The sequence below is a fragment of the Schistocerca americana genome, chromosome 2 (assembly GCF_021461395.2).
Source record: "Schistocerca americana isolate TAMUIC-IGC-003095 chromosome 2, iqSchAmer2.1, whole genome shotgun sequence".
Lineage (NCBI taxonomy): Eukaryota > Metazoa > Arthropoda > Insecta > Orthoptera > Acrididae > Schistocerca > Schistocerca americana.
In genome coordinates this window covers 111,505,708-111,522,931 of record NC_060120.1, presented here as the reverse complement: position 1 = coordinate 111,522,931, position 17,224 = coordinate 111,505,708, and the positions used below count along the sequence as shown (strand labels likewise).

Sequence of the window (17,224 nt, the reverse complement as noted above, 5' to 3'; positions counted from 1 at the left end):
TGCCGAATGAAAAGTTGATCTATGTGTTACAGTTATTCCATGACTCGCAAGCCCCTCCTTCCACTTCTTATCAGTAAATTGTGACCCGTTGTCAGAAAGTATAGCTTTGGGTTTACCAGATTTCACAAAATAGTCCTTTTCTAACCGAGCCCAAATTGCCTTGCCAGTTGCTTCGCACAAAGGATAGAGCTTTACAAATTTAGAAAACACTTCCAATACTAGAAAAATATAAGCAAAACATCCTTTTGTCTTCAGCAAAGGGCCATAAAAACCCACTGCTAATAAATCCATTAAGTCTTTTGGTTTAACACTTTGCATTGGAAGCCTACACACTTGATTCATAACTTTTGCTCTCTGACATTTATCACATTTTAATATGGGTATTCACCCTCTTTACTATACAGGGTGATTCAAAAAGAATACCACAACTTTAGGAATTTAAAAGTCTGCAACGACAAAAGGCAGAGCTAAGCACTATCTGTCGGCGAATTAAGGGAGCTATAAAGTTTCATTTAGTTGTACATTTGTTTGCTTGAGGCGCTGTTGACTAGGCGTCAGCATCAGTTGATGCTAAGATGGCGACCACTCAACAGAAAGCTTTTTGTGTTATTGAGTACGGCAGAAGTGAATCGACGACAGTTGTTCAGCGTGCATTTCGAATGAAATATGGTGTTAAACCTCCTGATAGGTGGTGTATTAAATGTTGGTATAAACAGTTTACAGAGAATGGGTGTTTGTGCAAAGGGAAAAGTTCTGGACGGCCGAGAACGAGTGATGAAAATGTAGCACGCATCCAGCAAGCATTTGTTCGCAGCCCAGGAAAATCGACTCACAGAACTAGCAGAGAGCTGCAAATTCCACAATTTCAGCAGGATGGAGCGCCACCACATTGGCACTTATCTGTCCGTAACTACCTGAACGTCAACTACCCGCAGCGATGGATCGGCCGCCAGGCAGCCCGTGACAGAGCACTTCATCACTGGCCTCCAACAAGCCTTGATCTTACCCCCTGCGATTTTTTCTTATGGGGGTATGTTAAGGATATGGTGTTTCGGCCACCTCTCCCAGCCCCCACTGATGATTTGAAACGAGAAATAACAGCAGCTATCCAAACTGTTATGCCTGATATGCTACAGAGAGTGTGGAACGAGTTGGAGTATCGGGTTGATATTGCTCGTGTGTCTGGAGGGGGCCATATTGAACATCTCTGAACTTGTTTTTGAGTGAAAAAAAACCTTTTTAAATACTCTTTGTAATGATATATAACAGAAGGTTATATTATGTTTCTTTCATTAAATACACATTTTTAAAGTTGTGGTATTCTTTTTGAATCACCCTGTATTGTCAAAAATTACACAATCTCTCAATTTCTGCACACACTTTTTAGCACCAATATGTCTTTAACTCAAATGAATGTGTGGTTATCACAGAAGATTAGTTGAGAGATAACACACTTAATATTGAATACATATTTATCAGTCACTCACACATATAACAAAGAAAGGCTGTTACACATATGTGTGCCAAAAGTTCACACAAGAACACTGGTCTAAGAAGTAAGGTGCCAAAGATAGGGCACTCTGCGCCAGGGACGCCACATACAACCCCCCACTCCCCTCCCCCGGTAGTGTGGAGCATGGCAGAGGGAAGTCTCATGAGATGAAGTCCTAATCTTGGTATCTTGATGCCAACACAGCGGTTGTAGGTGGCAGGAAGTGGGGGCAGCAGTGTCGGCAGTGCTGCAGCCCTGTGGTTCCAATGGCTGCACCTGAGAGGTGACGGCGGGCGGAGATGAATCAATCGAAGGCAGGACGGCTGCGTCAGGAGATAGGTTGTCATTGAGGGACCACACCGGTTTAAGTCTATTAACTAAGACTTTCTATGGCTGTGGATGACGAACGTGTTGGTACCGCGACGTAGCACACGATGAGGGCCCGAATAGGGCAGCTGAAGGGCTCCAGCATTACTAAGTCACATGTAGCTTGGTGTTGTGGACAAACACAGGGGAGGTGGTGTGCGGGTGGGACAGGGGGGTGCAGAGGTGTGCGACATGTGTCCAGACATGAGCAACCAGGGCGGGGAGATCCTCGGATGTGGCAGAAGGTGAATCCTTGACGAATATGGTGGGGTGAAGCAGAGGCTTGCCATGCAGAAGCTCGGCAAATGAGGCATTAAGATCTTCTTTATGAGCTGAGCGAATACCCAGCAGGACCCACAGGAGGGCTTCCGACCATAGGCATCTGTGGCACATTAGTGCAGCCTTGAGTGTGCGGTGCCACCGCTCTTTGAGGCCATTCACCTGCAGGTGGTAAGCTGTGGTATGAAACTTGGCAATGCCACAGAGTTTGCAAAGTTGTGTGAAGAGGGCAGACTCAAATTGGCTTCCGTGGTCAGTGGTGAGAGATAGGGAACAGCCAAAGCAAGCAACCCATGCCAAGACAAAGGAACAGGCAATGGTCTCAGCCATGATGTCAATAAGGGGGACCGCCTCAACCCAGCAGGTCACATGGTCAATGACTGATAAGACATATCTCTAGCCCTCGGACAGAGGAAGAGGACCAACGACATTGATCTGGATGTGCCAGAAACGCCCCTTCGGGATGTCAAACTTGCCCAGGGGAGGTTGGGCATGCCTGCCAACCTTACTGCACTGGCACGGAATGCACGCACAGTTCCAAGTGCAACAGTCGTGCTTCACAGCAGGCCAGACAAAGTGCTCCATAACCAGCTGCGTCATGTCCCATGTCCCAGGGTGAGCTAAGCCATACAAGGTGGTAAAGACCCTATGACAAAGATCGGCGGAGACCAGGGGATGAAGTATGCCCATAGAGTATCACAAAGGACTGGGATTGCTGAACCAGGTAGTATATGGGGCTGGTCAGAGTGATGAGCCATTGTCTGATCTTAGTTGCTGTATATTGTCAGTAGCGACTTGTAGTCGGATGAGCTCCTCCAGGTCCAGCGGTGGGGTTAGCACGCAGATGCGATAAAGGTAGTCTGCCAAAATATTCTCTGCGCTGTGGATATAGCATGCATCAGAAGAGTGCTGACAGATGTAGTCCATATGGCGGAAATGCCTGGGTGAAAGGTCTTTAGCAGGATTACGAATAGCATCCACGAGTGGCTTGTGATCACTATAGATTGTGAAGGGCCACCCCTCGAGGTCACTACAAAAATGTTTAATTGCCTCGTACACCGCAAACAGCTCAGGGTCAAATGCTGACCACTTGCACTGGCTCTTAGTCAGTTTCTTGGAAAAGAAGCAGAGGGGCTGGGTGGAGTCGGCAGTGTGCTGCTGTAAAATGGTGCCCACAGCTGAGTTACTGGCATCAGTTGTGATCGAGACACGGGCCTCAGGGTCAGGGTGGGTGAGTGTGACTGCTTTAGCTAGGGCAGTTTTAAGGTCACCAAAAGCATCTAGCATAGGTTGGGTCCACTCCAACATCCGTTTTCCAGTGGTGTTCATGCTGGAGAGAGTGTCGATGAGGGCCATTTGGACAGAGGCAGCTTGATGAATATGGCGGCGGCAAAAGTTTACCATACCCAGAAAACGATGTAGCTGAGCATAATCCTCGGGGAGAGGAAACTGAAGTATGATTTTGACACGAGAACTCATCAGTCAGAGGCCTTTGGCAGAGACAGAATGGCTGAGGAAGGTACCGGATGTGGAACATAGTTGAGATTTATCATGGTTGATCACCATGCCATTGGCAGTGAGGGCCGAATGGATGGAAGTGAGGTGAACTTGATGCTCCTCAGCGGAGGAAGAAAAGTTCAGGATAGCGTCTAAGTAAGTGCAAGCAAAATTCAGAGGGAGCAAAATGGAGTCAATGAACCGCTGCCATGTCTGCGCAGAATTTTTCAATCCATAAGGCATGTAACAGTAATGAAATAGATTTAAGGGTGTAATCGTGGCCATCTTCATAATATCTGGTGGATGGATAGGAATCTGGTGATACACTTTGGAACAATCTAATATGGAGAAAAAGGTGGAGCCATGAAGCAACTACGTGAAATCTTCAATGTAAGGTATGGGGTAGTTATCGATAATGATGTGGGCCTTAAGGGCCCTGTAGTCTCTGCACATGTGTAAGGAGCCGTCCTTTTTGGGAACAAGGTGAAGAGAGAAATTCCAGTTGCTATCAGAGGCACGGAGGATGCCTGAAGCCAACAAATCCTGAACAATCTCCTTGGCATGCAGATGTTTGGAAGCGTTAAGGTGCCTGGCCTTATAATGAAAGGGTGGGCCATCAGTGGTGCGAATCTTATGGCAAGTGCCATTACTGATGGTCTATAATCGTGTAGGGGAGTCAGCATTAGGGGACAAGAAGGTCTCAACAGGCAATGATGGTTCACTGACCTTGATGAACCAGAGCGATACAGGTGGGGAATCAGCTGTAGTCGGTGATGGAAGGTGCGATGCAAGAGTGAAGCAACGTGAAGAATCTGGAGAGGCGCATGCAGGCGCAGCTTGGAGATTCGTCCATGGCAATGCAAAAAAAAAAAAAAAAGAAACAGCAGGCACTTGAATGCTCGACACTGGAGCAGGTTGGCTAGAAGACGATGTAGAGCTATATGGTGGGCAACCTCGCTGAGGGGCTGCAGGTAGGCAATGTATGGTATGCCGTGCATGTGGCAATTCAGCAGAGGCAGAGGCGATGCGGGTGCATAAGTCATTGTCCTGGATGCTGAGTTCGTCGATCAGGGAGTGCTCGACCACGGAAGCACATGTGGAAAGCATAGCCAAGGAGGCGGAGAGAGAAGTGGTTCTGAACTTGGTGTGCATGGAACTGTAGAGCCGGTTGTGAGGCAGAGTGCGGCGGCCAGCAGGCCTGGTGAAAGTTCATAATGGTGTAGAAAATCCAACCCAATCACAGGTTCATCTACGTTGGCAGCATGGAAGGTCCAAGGGAAGGTGTGAAGCGGTGAGAGCTGAAGCAACATCTTGATGGAGCCATGGACCGCAATTGGAGAATGGTTGGCGGCAATCAAGGCAAGGGTAGGGGGGGATAGCATGCTTGACCGGGATGATGCTAACATCAGTGCCAGTGTTGACAAGAAAGCAGATGCCGGTCGAGATACCTGTGGTATAGAGACGTCGCGTCGCTGAAGCGGGCGGTGCAGCGTCTGAAGATAGGCACCGTCAAGGTACGTGGTAAGACATGGCACCTAAATGTGCCCACCAGTCTCGTTTGGGTAGGTGCATGGCGTGCGGCAGTTGCAGGTGGTGACCCTGTAAGTAACATGGAACCAGCACAGCAGGTAGGCCAGTTGGCAGGGCAGCGTGGTGTGGGCGGGGGTTGCAGCTGACTGCGGCAGGGCCAGTAACCGATCGGGCCACTGTTAGGCGAGGTCGGGAGCCCACTGGCAGTACATCCTGTAGGCCGCTAGGTGGCAGCTGCTGATGGGCAGCTGAGGGGAGCACGCCGGCCTCTGCTGACTGGGCGTGGAACCAGAGGTGCAGTTGTGCCAACTGAGTAGGATGGTGGAGATGTGGTTCGTGACAGGTGATTTCGGTGACAAATTATGGTGTAAGCCTGATCCACCATGCGTAATCGAACTTCGAGTGGATCAAGAACATGAAACAGTAGATGAAGCTGCAGATCCAAAGGCAGAGTGATCATCCACAGTGTCCAAAGGGCAGCATCAGGCAATGCGTGGTTGTCAATTAAAGCACATAGACACCACCAAAGTTGCCAAGTGGTGCAGTCATCAAGATGCTCCTTGTGAATAATGTGTTGCGTAGCCTCCACCAGAGGGCAGAAAAAGCACTTGATAAGCAGTGATTTTGCCATCGTACATTTGTGCAAGGTTGGTGGTGAGAGGAGCAAGTCACTGATGAGGTCCGTATGTGTGTGGAGATGACTCATCAGGCAGACAAAACGAGCATCAACGTCAGAAATGCCGTAGACGTACAGGAGGTGGTCAGCTAAGGTGAACCAAGTTTTTGGGTTGTTTTTCTGCAATGCAGGTAGCTTGGGGATCCTGCCTGGTAACATATGTTGAGTCAGCTGCGGCAGGCAGAGATCGGTGCAGGCAGAGCAGGATGCCTCTGAGCCTGGAAGTGCAGTAGTGGTGAACGGTGCATCGCCCAAGGTCTGGGTGGGGCGGTGGCTGCATGCAGCACATGATACAGAGGGGGCAGAGTTGGCAGTGCGCATATAAGCCAGCAAGGTGCGTCCAATCAGCAAACCTGATGAAGAAATCCGCACTGATGTAACGACCAGCGCTGGGGGCAGTCACAGTGGAGGCACAGGGTGGCAGACCTGGTAAACAGTGCAGGTGGAACAGCTGGCACTATTACGAAAGCAAGTGGAAGATGGTTGTGGTGCAATCACAGTGGAACAGTCGTGGAAACCGGCATGGTCGAGGCGACCGGCCTCACCGAAACAATGTGCATGTGGGGCTGCTGTGACACTATGTAAATGAGAATGTGCTACCCCGTGCATAGAAATGTTCAATTCACAGTCCTGGAACTTTGCTGACACATCAAGCCATCCCGAACATAACGATGCACATGAAGGATAAACCACAATGTCCTTAACTGGAAGGTCCTCCATGTTGTGGTTAGGCGGCGTGCACTGTCCATTTTGTCGCTGTCATTGTGCTGCCACACTAGGTGGTGGCCATGTTGAACTGGGTAAGATTAGGTGGTTGCTGGCGTGGCCGGGCATAAATAACTGTTCACTTTTAACCAGGTTTGTAGGAGGTACACTTGTCCACTAATGGTCACAAGTGGCAAAGTTGATGGGGCCCTACCCAGACCGGCGAAACATGTCACCTGACAGCTTGCATGTGGTTGGCTATACTGCGGTTGCTTGGTTCCAGTAGCTGGCACTGCACATGCCCACAACTCCGAAATATGTTTTGTAAATGTAAGCTACAATCAAAGTTTATACGTTAAGTGCAACAAACTACATTTTTCTAACAATAGAGAGAACGACAATGGAGACTAAGCATCTAATAGTATATGAAACCGGGAAATAAAAATGCCTGAAGTTAATGACAAATCTATGAAAAGTTGTTCCAAATCGTTACCATAATAGCTGCACATAAAACGTCGTATAATAATGTAAACCTAAGCATACCACAGAACACGCTATCCACACTCATAGAAAGAAATAAAGCAAAACATGCATAGCCTGCCAGATTGCAGAGAGAAATAATTAACTCTGTATACATTTACACTCGCCAATTTATGACGTCAATGGTGCAATTCCATCCAGTTCTCCTTCTCTATCATCGGAATCGATGCCAAAGCCATTGTCTTCATCATCATCCTCATCATCATTAAGAGAAATCATTAATTGTTCTTTTTCATTTATAATGCCATCTATAGTCTGTGCTTCTCATATGAGCTTAGCAAAATGGTCTACTTTTTTCCTCCATGAGGTAGCGGAGCAAGACCTTCATGTATCAGTCTTTCCACTTCTTTTGTAGTAAAGGTCTTATTGTTACTTCTAATGTATGTCTTGACGTCATTCCAAACAAATTCAATTGGATTAAAATGGCAGTGATAAGGCAGTAGCCTAATTACCAAGTGACTCTGTTTACTTGCACAGCTTTGTCATGCTCATGTCCGCAGCAATGTCTCTTGCTTTCAACCACTGCACCATAGTTTCTTTACAGTCACTAATGGTGGGAGTTTTATCTAAAATCATGGAATAGTACAGTGCATCACAAACACTGTTGGAACACTAAACTGGAGCAACAAATTTTTAAACCGTGGATGGTTCATATCTTCATGATAGTCACTGGTTTTTTTAGATCGAAAAACTAGAAGTCCTTCAGGCCGTTTGAAGATCCTGCATGAGCCACAATTAATCAGGATCCTCTTCCTGTTGGCTGATGACTGCTGCTATTCGGAGTATCATCTGTCCAGCATTTCTCAACTGATCTCCAGCATTGACCCCGGGTCTCATCTAACCATATGACTGAATGTATGTGCTTTCCTACAATTTTGTGTAAGAAAATGGTACGAGCTGCAATGACATGAGCTTTTTCAAGTAACAGTTTTCATCCATCTAACTTCCTAAAACGGAAGCCCATACTTTTTAATATTGTATGAAGTCATGTTCCCCCCCCCCCCCCCCCCTGAGAAAAGTTCACTTTCTTTTAAGAGAAATTATCAGCTTCACTATTGTGGGGTATGCTTTCCTTTTATAGTATCCATATATGTGCCGACGAATTGCATCAGATTGGAAAGATTCAATATCTGTAACAGGACCAGGCTGCTTTTTTTTTTCTTTCCTGGAGTACTTAAAAACACACTGCTTCCCCCCACAGGGGCTTTCTTCCACACGGTTTACTTCACTGTCTTGTAAATCTTTAAGCAGCACCCCTTTCCTTATAACTATTATTTCACTGAATCCTAGAGTTTTCGACGTACGCTCTAAAACTTTATCCTCAGGAATCAACGCATTCCCATGAACAGAAACAAATTCTTTTTCTTGCTCGTAAAACTCACGCGTCCTCCATAGCAATTCCAAAGCCTGATTATTTAATGGCACTCCACAGCACAACGGATTGTCGCTTGGTGAACGATATTGTTTTGGTGACATTGTTTAACGAACAAAAACTGTAGTCAAGGTGGTAAAACTTTATCCGCAGGAATCAACGCATTCCCATGAACAGAAACAAATTCTTTTTCTTGCTCATAAAACTCATGCGTCCTCCATAGCAATTCCAAAGCCTGATTATTTAATGGCACTCCACAGCACAACGGATTGTCGCTTGCTGAACGACATTGTTTTGGTGACATTGTTTAACAAACAAAAACTGTAGTCAAGGTGGTAACACAACACAACAGCAGGTGTTAACGCAGTAACATACAATGTTTACACAGAAGCCAGTAACGTGATAGTGTCGACACCCGAACCGGCTTTTGTTCGATGCTGTTATTGTTTCAGAAGACGCGGCGCCTCATGTTCCTCACTTTTTCATTAGTTATATTACCAACTCTACACTGCTTGGGGAGTGACCTTGAAGTGACATGTTTCAGCAGCCCGGGTAGTTACACTTGCATCAAAAGTCACAGATAGGTCCATTGTGGTGTAAACAATGCAGCCTGGCACGCAGCGTGAGCGAAAGGTGAAAACAAGCATAAATAACACTGGATGAGACGTCAAAAGTGTTGGGGTCACCACTGTGGTTATCATGGAGGATTAGCTGAGAGATAACAAACTTAATATTGAATACACATTTATTGGTCACTCATACATATAACAAGGAAAGGCTGTTACACATCTGTGCACCGGAAGATCACACAAGAAAACTAGTCCAAAGAAGGAAGGTGCCAAAGATAGGGCACTCTGTGCCAGAGATGCCACAAATGTGATCAATTATGTCTTCTGCGTATTCACTGGGCCAACACACCTTCCAATCCTATGAATTTTCATTGGTTCGTCTAAATAAAGCTCTCCCCTGTACTTTATAGTACATCAGCACCTTATTGTTAGCATTTGGCATATCCAAGTCTCTCTTTACCATTTTCCATACTTCATCATGATTCTGATACCTCCTCGTGTATTCACAAATATTTTCTTTCTCCAGGAACTCCTTTTTTTTAAAAATAACTTTACTTGCTCTTTTTCTAAATCTTGACCTGCCATTTTCTCATAGTGGCAATCTGGATAATGTGTCCACCACTGTGTTCTGTGTACCTTTGACATATTTGATCTCATACTCAAATTGCTGCCTACATACTGTCCACCTTGTCAGCCGTGAATGCATCAGCCTAAATTTCTTGAAAAATATGAGAGCTCTGTGATCAGTATAAATGATAGTTTTGTTTTCCCTTAGATAATTTCTGAATTGTTTGAATCCCCAAACTATCATCATGTCTCTAAAAAGTACGAATTCTGCAGGGGTTGATAATATATCTAGTAATTTATTGAAATATTCTTGTGTGTCGATAAGGGACATTCTCTGTCACATTTTCAATGCTTCCCTTCAGAAAGGTGTTGTTCCCAGTAGACTTAAGTATGCCATTGTGAAGCCCCTGTACAAAAAGGGCGATAAAGCTGAACTAACTAACTATCGACCTATCTCTTTGCTGACAGCTTTCTCCAAAATTCTAGAAAAGCTAATACATGTAAGAATTACTGATCATCTCGTGAAGAATGGAGTTCTCAGCAAGAGCCAATTTGGCTTTCAAAAGGGCCGTTCAACAGAAGACGCAGTCTACGCACTTGCAAATGAAGTCCTAGAAACCCTTAATGAAAAAATGCAAGCACTTGGTGTCTTCGGTGATTTATCCAAAGCATTTGACTGTGTTCATCACCAGATTCTCTTGCAAAAAGCAAAATTAGTAGGAATAAGTGGTGTTGCAGGCAATTGGCTACAGTCGTACCTCCAAGACAGAAAACAAAAAGTTGTCTTGAATAGCTCGGGTGGAGTATGTGACACTTCCTCAGATTCTGAATGGAGTTCCATTACATGTGGAGTGCCTCAGGGCTCAATTCTTGGGCCACTATTATTCCTGATTTTTATAAATGATCTACCATCATGTACAAGCCTGCCGTGTAAATTTACATTATTTGCTGATGATACCACAATTTTTATGAGCAGTAGAACAGACAACAATCTTGAGGAACTCATTAATCACATACTCTCAGATGTGGTTAACTAGTTCAAGGTGAATAGTCTCTCATTAAATTCCAGTAAGACCAGCTTTATTCAATTCTGTACAAAAACAGAAAAAGAGAGAGAGGTAAGTGTGACATGTCGTAATCAACCAATAGTTAGAATGGAAACAACAAAATTTCTTGGAGTTCACATTGACAAGAAAATGAACTGGTCTTCACATATTATTGATCTCTGTAAGAGGCTTAGCTCTGCTACCTATGCTTTACGGGTTGTCACTACATGTGTTGAACCTAACACTGCAAAAGTGGCATACTATGGCTATTTTCATCCTCTCATTGAGTAAGGAATTATTTTTTGGGGCAACCAGCCATTAGCAAGGAAAGTGTTCATTTCACAGCAGCGAGCTTTAAGAATTATATGTGGATTGCGCCCAAGAGACTCGTGTAGAAATAGTTTTCATAATCTTAAAATATACACAACTACATGCCAATATATTTTTTCTCTCGTGTGTTTTGTTTGTAAAAATATAGATATATTTCAACCAAACAGTAATTATCATGAGCATAACACATGGAGGAAGAATGACGTACACAGTGAACTCAGAAATTTGAGCTTGGTACAAAAGAGTGTCCACTACACTGGAGCAAAACTCTTCAATGCTCTTCCTCCCGAAATAAAGACAAAGATTCATAACAAGAGTAAGTTTAAGAAAGCACTAAAAATATTTCTGCTAGAAAAAGCTTTTTACAGTCTAGATGAATTTTTAACTAAATAAATTGTAATATTTTAATATTATATAATACAAGATGACATAATGCCACTAAGAATTTAATTTAACCTGAGCTCTGTATCTGTGTGTGCTCTGTATCTGTTTTCTGTAGTGTTTTAATGATTCTAAGAAAATATGTATTTTCTTTTTCTGTATTGCTGCCCAAAGAATTTACTGTATAAATTATTATATAATTATATACTCAAATTTCTGTATATGCTATAAGATTATCAAATTGTATTTGTAAAAAACTGACTCGTTCCACGTCCTCGTGTATCCAACACAGTTGGACCTATGGAACACGAAATAAATCAAGTCAAATCACTAAAGCTTCACATTCAGGTACAGTATAATTTCTTTCATATTTAGTCAACGACCTGCTTGCAAAGGCAGTTATCTTATGGCCTTCCTTCTCATCATCCCCAAAATTCTGAAATAATTTCACTCCGATACCATATCCACTGAAGTCAGTCCCTAAAGAAAAAGGTCATCTGAGATCAAGATGGTGTAAAATTCTATGTTCCTTCAAAGCCACCTTAATAAGATTAAAAGCTTTCTCACATTCATCTGTCCAAGCAAAAGCTACCTTAGGACTCAACAACTTATTCAGTTATTGGTTGTTGTACACCTGACCAGACACAAAATTTCTGTAGATATTACACAAACCTGGAAAAGACTTCAACTGCTTACATTTCTTGGGAGATTGGCACTCTGGATAGAATTCTACACAAGAATTTTATCTCTTTTCTTACCAACTCACATTTCTTAAGTCTCAGGGTCATGCCTCCTTCTATCAAAGCCTGAAATACCTCGGTCAGTAAGTTAAAATGCTCTTCCCAAGTTTCTGTGGCAACTACTAGGTCATCCACATACACTGTTATTTTTAAACTGAACTCTGGTCCTGAGACTTGGTCGGGAGCTCATATGAACACTAATACACTAATTTTCAAACTAAAAGGAACCACAGTATAGTGGTAACACTTCCCATTCACCAAGAGTGCAGTATACTTCCTGTACTCCTTTACAAGTGGAATATGCCAGTAGCCCCCTGTCAGATCCAGACTCGTCATATAATTCATATTAAAATATTATTGCAATATTCCATCCATATTCTCTGGGTGATCAGTTTCTTTACTCACTATAGTATTCAACATTCTAGAATATATGACACCCTCACACTGCTATCCTTTTTACCCACTACTATCAACGAGCTGTTATATTCACTATTACTTCTCTCTATGACACCACACTCTACCATACTCTCAGTTTCCGTATACACTCCTTCCCTCAATGCAAACAGGATAGAAAAAGGTTTTCTTACAAAAGGCTCATGTGGTTTCACATCTGATTTGCACTCAAAATTCTTAACTTCACCTGGCTTATCTGAAAATACTTCTCTATTTATCCACAAAACTTATCTTAACTCCTCTTTCTGGTGCTCACTTAACCCTTCTACTTTGTCAATTTGGACCTTCAGTTCTTCTCAAGTATTACCTTTTCATCTTCACTATTACCATAATCTAGTTCAATTCTAAATCCCCAACATCAACTCCTACTGGCATCAATCTCATCTTCAACTGCCCTACTAGATTATTTTTATCTATTACCATACCATTAAAATGCACCATTGTTTCTGATCCGTCACTCTCAAAACTGATGAAACTATCTCCACAATTAATCTCTGCTTTGCAATCCATTAACTAATCCATGCCCAGGATAATATTAACACCCAATGCAAGTTCCACAAAAAAATTGCCCCAAGTCCAAAATCTGAAGTAATCTTACATTTAACAACTTTACTCAGTTTACCTGTAGCACCAATTATTTTCAATCCTAACACTGGCACATCCATTAGCTCATTATCATCCTTCATATAATTATAAAATTCATCAGCTACTGCACTAATTTCACTACCAGTGTCTAAAAGATCTTTCTCTTCCCTACCATAGACCCTTATTTTTACAAAAGGTTGCCCAGCTTTAATATCATCAACATCCTTTCCCTCATGCAATAATTCTTCCTCAATACTGCTGTGTTTCCAGTCTCCACAACCTAATTCTGGATTTTCCACCTTTTCCAACTCTTTCCAAATCACACAGAAACCTCTTTCTTCCATATTGCAAGTCATCACCCCTTTACCCTTACCAATGATGAACAGACTAACTTCTTCCTATCTGTTTTCTTTGTCATTGTGGTTCAAAGAATTTGTAGAAGTTTCTCCCCCAATAACATCAGAAATTTGCCCTCCTTTATTACCATTTTCCTGCAAACTACCACGTAAAAGAAATGTATCCCTTTGTACCTCCTCTCCCTCTTCATAACTACAACTACTCTCACTATCTCCTTTTTCTTCACTCCCAACACTTGCAATTTGTATTGTAGTATCTTCTCTTTTACCTCCCTGCCTCTCTTCATATTCTCTTACACCATCATACATATGGGAAAACATCTCCATACAAAAATCTGCTGACTCCTCATTACTCCTATAAGAAACTTCAATCACCAGTTCTGACTTCTACACCTTCTATCACCTCCATTAGCATTATTAGTATCATTACAGACTGTTAAACACATTGCCTCATTGTGGCATCTTGCCATATTAGTGGACCCTGATATGTGACCCACCCCAGCCTGGGCCCTTACTGTTGTGGGATACTGTTTCCTGGATGAAATTCTCCCCATCTTTCCTGACCTCTACTGTTACCCCTAAAACTTCCTCTACCTCCTCCTCCTCTACCTCGCACAGTTATTTGATTCAATCTGTTAGCCTGATCTCTGTTTTCCTGGTACCACTTATAATCTCTGTTCTCATGAAATGAAGAATTTGTCTGCCATCTATATACATCCCTCACTCTATTCAGAAAATCTTCCATATTATTATTATGTCTTATCAATCCTCACCTTTTTTCCCATTAAAATCTCTATTGTATCCCTATCACTCAAAGTACCATCCGAATGCTTCAATTTATTGATCCACCTCTCACAGTACTACTGCATACTTTCTCTATTTCTCCTATCGTACCATGGGGCCTTCTTAAAGGCTTCAATAACATCACTTTGTTTCTCTTTGGACCAGTACTCTCCCCCAAAAGCTGACTCAAATTCCTCAAAAGTTTCATATTTATCAGGTGCTTTAGCTCCCCAATCCAAACTTTCACCTTTTAGACAGGCACTAGCCGTCCTCAATTTATTTTTCTCTTTCCACTCCACAGTAAACTGACTTTTTAGACTGTTTATAAAAGACACAGGGTGCACATTACCCCTAGGGTCAAACATTATCTTATTAAAACTACTACCATCTCTCACATGCACTACCACAGATGAAGCTGCATAATTCCTATCTTGTACTGTCCTTTCTAAAGTCCCCACCCTATTTTCAATCACAGTAGTGGTCTCTTTAATTTGTTCCACTCCTGCCTCAGTCTTTTGGCTATATTCTTTGAAAATTTTGACACAATACCCTTTCACTTTGATTCTCCCTTGTTTACACTCATTAGCTTGGGCTTCAACATTTTTATCCAAGCATTCTACCTTTCCCTTTACCACCTCCTCATTTTTTTAAATTCAAATTCTGTGTCTTTAAACATCTCTTTAAATCATCTTTGAACTTTGCAAAATCTTTACCCACATCCAACGTGACCTCAGACACCTTACTTTCTAACCCCTCTTCCAATTCCTTCTTGAAGTCTTTCAATCTTCGACTGAATTTTTCATCTGTTTCGGCACCTCTTTCATTTCATCCTGCCCTTTTTTATTTTCTTTATTTCTTTCTGCCCTTTTTCCATCACTTCTTTGATTTCTTTCTGTAAACCTTCTCTCATCTCTCATTGCCCCTTTTCCATCCCTTCTCTGATTTCTTTCACCTCGTCCCTTATTTCTTTCTGCCCCTTAATCTACTCTTTCTTTCACTCCTTTCACCTCTGCTAGCAGCAATGACAACATACTTTCTACTCCTCCCTTCTCCTCTACTTTTCTTTTGACACCTGGTTCCACTTTAATTTCTGATTCTTTATCTACCTTTTCAATTACAAACTCTTCTTCTTTACTTTTGCCCTGCTCACTTTCCCACCCCTTGAAAATAGCTACACACTCATCCTCTTTGATTTTCGTTTTGTCTACAAAAGGAAACCCATACAAAACAAAACAATACAATTTTCACCCCTCCAAATTTCAAACTCCAATCCTAAGGTTAGGTTCAAAGAGACAGTATTACTAAAACACTGTCCTATCACAACATGACACCATATGTGATGATCTCACCCCATAGGAAACATAATTATCAAAATCTGAACTATGAAGTCGCCCAGAACTCTAGGTGGAAAACCAAACTATTTGTTATACTTCTCAATTGATCACAATCCCACTTTATTTATGAACTGAAAAACCAAATGTTTACAAGAAGCTGCTCTGAAAATAACCTGAGTCAACAAAATTGTGTATATACCCTATGAAACTAAAAAAACATCAAAGACAAAATCTGACAGAATTTAGGAAAGGTATGTGAATCACATACAACACTTAATAATTACATGGACACTGGAGGGTTCACCTTACACCTACCCACTTTTGAGTGTAACCAACATCTCTCAGTACTATGACTCACAGCAATACAATATCAAAGCTTCTAATACTGTGTAAACATTCCCCATCTGTTTTGACACCTGACGTATATGATTCACACTCGTAGCAGAAAATGCACCAATGGTGAAATGGCAACTTTTATGTCATTGGTTGGATCTCAGGCAATTATGGCAGTCACCGTAATTTATGTAGGCAGCCATATTTTGCAACAAAATACTCTTTCAGTCACTATCACATTGCTGCACTCATAACAATACATAAAATCACCTAAAATAACGCAGCTGCAAGAATTTTGACATGCAAGGAGAAATAGTTCTAATGAGAGGAAGACATCTATATTTACTGGTGTTTCAACAATGACTACCGTGCAACTATTAGTTCACTAATGGTACTTTTATTTTCGATATCAGAAAGCAAACATAAACAAGCAAAGAATTGATTTGAATATAGTCCACAATTCTACTACTTTTAATAGTGAAAGAAAGTTTTAAGATCAGGGAATAGCATTTGGCAAACTATCTTAACTTTTCGTTGCATATGAAGCGTTATGCTGGGCAGCATGACGTTGGTGGGTTATGAGGTTGTGAGCAGGATAAGGCAGTTCCACTTGTTAATCTTCTCTGTCGAAATACGAACAAAGTTTCTGCACAGCTGTATCAGGGAATAGCATTTGGCAAACTATCTTAACTTTTCGTTGCATATGAAGCGTTATGCTGGGCAGCATGACGTTGGTGGGTTATGAGGTTGTGAGCAGGATAAGGCAGTTCCACTTGTTAATCTTCTCTGTCGAAATGCGAACAAAGTTTCTGCACAGCTGTATCAGTAACCCAGTAGCAATTAACAAACCATACGACGCTCGTATGTGACCATTGCTGACATGTCCCCTGTTGTAAAGCACATTACATAGACAGCATTTGTTTATACACTCTGTGCACTGTCCATGATGCTTTTGTCCACAACTACACAGTTCGTCAAATTCATATAGCTGTAGCCACAAATACACAGTTCATAAAATTGTTCTTTTACGTGATGCACACTGCAAGCAATGTCCACTATGTTCTTGCAGTTCAAACTTCTGTAACGTCATTGAAAGTCAGATATGCTGCACAGTTCATTTAAGTTTCCACTTTCATGGCTTGATAGAATGGGAAAGACAACAGTCCCACCACCCGAATATCAATGCCAGCAAAGTTCATTATTATAAAAGCTCTGTTTGTGTCGGTCACAACAAAGTCTTATTAGCAGCACTTTCACAGTCCGGTTTATTTGCTCTCCTAAAGTTTGCTG

General features: G+C 42.3%; 1 protein-coding gene across 3 annotated transcripts in view; it reads left to right on the top strand.

Moving 5' to 3' along the window:
* LOC124594842 (leucine-rich repeat protein SHOC-2-like) overlaps positions 1 to 17,224 on the top strand; it is a 182,758-nt gene that overhangs the window by 143,171 nt on the left and 22,363 nt on the right. The window lies entirely within an intron of this gene.